Genomic DNA, 5,277 nt, shown 5'->3' on the forward strand with positions numbered 1-5,277 from the left:
AAAAAAAAAAAAAAAAAAAAAACGCGTGTCACAAACAAAACTAACATTTTCAAATGAATTACGATAAACCGGAAGCAAGCTTTTTTATTTCATGAAATCGACCATGAAGGCCGTACATAGAGGGGACAGCACAAGGTGGGGACAAAAAAAAAACGAATGGAAAAGATGAATTGAATATACTGAAAATATGGAATGAAGCCGTTCGGCCCCACCTCCGAGCGACTTCATTGAATCTCTTAATACAACCCTTTTTTTAAAGCATTAATTTAAACTACCATTGATAATGCCTTTAATAATGCGCAGCTCACGAACAAGCGTTAAGGACTAACTATGTGAGGTGCAGAATCGACAACACTACCGAGAGTGATAAACGCAGAATGTGTGGTGAGAGGGATAAAACGGTATGGCACATTTTTAGCAAATGGCCGTAATTGGCGCAATGCGATTACAAAAGACGACATGACAATGTGGTAAGAATGATCCATTGGGAACTCTGTGAAAATCACGGCCGACAAAGAGCAAAGACGTGGTATGTACAAACCTCAGACGGAGTCACCGAGAATGAAAATTGCAAAATCCCGTGGGATGCAATGATTCAGTGCAATCACCTGACTAGACATCGGAAACTGGATATCGTTGTGGTGAAAAGAAAAAAGAAAAAAAAACATGCATGATAAACGACATAGCATGACCCGGTGGCGAAATTTTTTTCCCACGAGCGTCCCGAACCCCACTAATGAACTCATTTGCACATAGCCAATCAGAGCAGAGCTACCTTTATCCCTTCTTCCTTTCTAGTTAGCACCGTGCATTCTTTATTCTTTCCCTCTCTACTGGCAAACAGCAACTTCTCCGTCTCGGTTAATGTTTGTTTCTTTTTGTTATTGAGCATTTAGATGACTGTGAGGCGAGCTAAAAATAACAGCTAAATAAGATTTTTTGGATAAATCTTTTAAATTAAAGTTTATTTGCCAACATCTCGCTCAGAGATTTAAAATTAACTGTTTTTCTCTTTTAAATTAACATAAACGTTTATTTACATGAAAGAAAATTACTGGAGAACTTTCATCTAACTCTTTTAAATTTTTCTGTTAAAGATTCTAATGTGTTTATCGCATGTAACGTGTTGTTTATAACATTTGCATTAAACACTGGTGGTTGTAAAGTGTGCTAAAAATTACAGCTAAATAAGATTTATTTACATAAAATAAAATTACTAGAGACATAACACGTTGTTTACAAATATTCTTTTCTAATCAAGGCACAAGGCTCGAAATTTTTGGGGAGGGGATCAGTCGATTAGATCCACCCCTGTACGCAACTGGTATTTAAATTTATCGACCCCGAAAGAATGAAAGGCAAAGTCAACCTCGGCAGTGTGCCATTTTCAGAATATTGACAACAGTGTATTTATGAAACCTTCAAGAAGTTTCCGTACTTTCATATTCGTCCATATTGCTATAATTATTCAGACCTACCGCTAACAAGCGTATGTGTTCAGTATCGATGATATTGGCATCTGAATGAGAGCACAATACAATATTCGCATGGTAATCGGAGGTCGCCATTCTAAATGCCAACATTTGTTAACTTGACAAGGTGAAAGTGAACTTTGATTGGCTGTATGCAAATGAGTACTTTACTGGGGTCCGGAACTCTTGTAGGAAACAATTTCGCGTCTCGGTGACAACAGGATCAAAGAGAAAGAAGAAAAACTGAACAACCATAACAATTTGAAGTGGAAAATACGAAGGTTGTGGTCAATGAGGAGAGTAGACGTGATACCAACAGTAATTGGTACGCTTGGAAGTATCAGCACTCAACTTCCAACGTGAATCAAAAATACCGGTACAAGCATAAAGGTAGAACACCTACAAAAATCAGCATTGCTTGCAGGAATTCTTCGCCGGGTTCTTGAAGTATGACCAATAGACAAGTGTCACCTTAGTCTGTTGGCTGTGGACAGCTGACACATTCCATCATACCCAGCAAAATATGCTGAGAGTTTTCATAAAAAATAATAATACCATACTTAAAAGAAAGTAGTAGAGTGATAGATAAAAAATAAATAAATAAATAAAATGAGATTGAGGTTGCAAAAGAAATTCAAGTGGAACATCTAATAAAATATAAGTAATAAGGAACAAAGAGTAGAGAGACCTTCTATAATTCAAACTAATCAAATAATTTAATGATCAATATATTATTAGTGCTAAAGTACTAGCCCAGAAAGGTATACAAGAGTTACCTTATTCAGGTGCTGTAACCGATTAATTTTCGAGGCAATAATTTGAAGGTTTTGTTAAAAAATATGAATAATCATACACATCACCTGGACAAAAATATAGATAGGAGTAGTAGAAGTAATAAGCAAATAGATAATTCTAAGAAACGGAGAGATAGATTAAGATAAAGAGGTATGGTATAATGCACCATTCGGATCCAGTCGCCACCAATATTCCGAGAAAATTTTTGATGACCTTGGCGAAGCGTTTCCTACCTTCGGGTCGGTACAGGAAATTGTTTAATAGGCATTCGGTTACGTTTGCATATTTATCCACGAGGAACCTGATGCAAACCATAGCTTCACACAACATCCGTAGATTAAGAGAGTTCATATTTAATAGCTTAGAAGTAGAAGTAAAAATAGTAATAATAATATTAACAGCAACAACAACAATGATAACTTTATTTGCACGCTGAAGATGCGACAACCGAGGGTTTTTATTCAATCTTAAGAACATGCAAGCTGAAGTTAGTCAAGAAATTCTATATAATGTGGAAGGAAGCGATACAGAAGTGAATGATGACACGGCATTTTGATTTGTCAAGTTGCATGCCAGCTATCCAGCCAAATTACGGTCGTGTTTTTCCCTTTTTTCGCCTCCGGTAATGACGTCATCGATTAACAATCGGTCCTTTTGAAGAGAATGACCGTGAATGAATGAATCCATAATGTTTTAAAAGACGGCAACGGCATTGGTAAACCTGAATGGTAGGCGAGTAAATTTGAGCAGTTTGTTACAGGCTTCAAAAGCCGTCAAATGAAAATCCTCTTCTCAGAAGGGAATTTGAGAGTAGGCTTCATTCAAGTCGATATTAGAGAAGTAATTATTGGACTCGATTCTTTCGAGTAATTTATTAATGTTAGCTGCCCGATCAGCGCCAACAGGACCAAACTGATTTATTCCTTCCCGACAGGACGAATGACTGTGCTTGCCAAATGCTTCTACTTTAATAATCCCATCTTTCAACATTCTTTTGATTTCATCTTCGATGAACTCTCTATAACAATGATTTCTTCGCGATTTCATAGCGATCGGTGTTAGTTTGGACGCATCGACGCAGGACAGCAGACTTAAACGTTGGCAACTTAATTCCTCACGAGGAACACAAACAGAAATCGGCTCCCTATTACCGTCTAGATTTAAACGTCCATTCTTAATACAATCGGTGCTACGAGTGACTCAACAACATACACTTCTGCTTCATAATAGCGTCCACCCACTCTAGTGTGACTAATCAGCACTCTATAGGTGTTAAACTGACTGTTACCAGCTAAAAAGTATACGCTTTTTTGACATTGTTAGAGGAAGCCAAAATTCTTTGGACAGATCTAGACAAATAAAGGTCTTATCTGATCCAGCATCCTGTAGACTGTTTGTCATGTGATCATTTACCTTAACTGTAATGAGTTTTGTTCGTTTCCAGACGGCGGCTAGCTGAAAAATTGAAGCTCAGATTTCGCATGTTGACTTGTTTTTGTGATCTGCGTTACCTTCTGTTCTGATCATGGCGACTTTCTGTTTGAAAGAAGTTGATTTCTTTATCATGCAAACAGTTGCTCAGTGTCCTTTTCGGTGACAGTAATTACAGATAGAGTTCTTGGCTGGACATGTTGATTTTGGTTGAATAAGCCCACAGCATCAATAGCAAGATCCTTTTCCTCAAGCTGCTAGAGGTGGAGGGTATGCAGAATTCATTCTTGCATCCTCGTTGGCTAATTCCATGATAAAAGTAATCTTTACCAATGATCACATGTTGTCTTCGGTAGATTGAGTAAGCATTGACGAATGATCGATGAATTTATTCCTGAGACGAAAGCGCTGCAAATTAGTAAGTCACTGGAGAGGGTTACTGCTGGAAGGCTATATGTGTGGCGACAGGATTCTGCCCTTTGCCATACCTCCGGAAAGAGTCAGAATTGCTTATCAGAGAACGCAGTATATGCTGGTTGCTGTAGTGTATGTCATTGGAGAATTTCTCCCTTTTACTACCACAGTGTGTTCATAGGGCTGACGAGACACAAAATGCCAAAACACTGGTGGCCCAGAATCACCCAGTCCAGTGAACCAAGTGTGTTAGGAACAACACACTGTCATCGTATTTAAGAATAAATATGCAAATAACCGTTTGAGATCTCGCTGTACATGGTGCAACGATTATACATACATACACACACATATATATATGTGTGTGTGTGTGTGTGTGTGTGTATGTGTGTGTGTGTGTGCGTGTACGTGTGTGTGTGCATGTATATATGTGTTCTTGTGTGTATGCATACGAGTCAGGATGTCAACGTTTTATGCGTGTGTGTATATATATATATATATATATATATATGTATGTATGTATGTATGTATGTATACACATACACATATTATTATTGCAGCTGTTGTTGTTATTAATATTACTATTAATAAAATACAGGGAGTCCACAAAGTCTGGGTGCATGTGGGGATTAACACAAACTTTAAGAAATTATTATTTCTTATATTTAATTGTTTATGTTATGATTTTATTTACTCCATGTAGCCAGACCTAGTGGACAGCCTGTAGAATGCTGTGATCTCATAGTTGCGACATTACAAATCGGTTTCATACCAGAAATCTAAAATCAACTACGGTAATCATCAGAAATGATACGTGCATTTATATATATTTATATATGTATTTATTTGCATGGATATATATACAGGGCCAGCCCTAGGGTTGCTGGCGCTCCGGGCAAGCTAAACTTCGGCGTGGAAATTCCCTTGTCTTTGTCACACCCTCCTTGGTGCCTCCTGGCACATGGCGCCCTGGGCGACTGCCCGAATTGCTGGTACCTTGAGCCGGCCACGTATATATAAATGCACACACATAAACACACACGCACACAAACGCATACAAATACATATACAAAATGTAAGTGCATATATGAATATTCTAATATACATTTATATACGTATGTATGTGTGTGTGCTTGTGTGTGTCTGTGTATATATATATATATAT

Source organism: Octopus bimaculoides, chromosome 21 (assembly GCF_001194135.2).
Source record: "Octopus bimaculoides isolate UCB-OBI-ISO-001 chromosome 21, ASM119413v2, whole genome shotgun sequence".
In the NCBI taxonomy this organism is placed as follows: domain Eukaryota; kingdom Metazoa; phylum Mollusca; class Cephalopoda; order Octopoda; family Octopodidae; genus Octopus; species Octopus bimaculoides.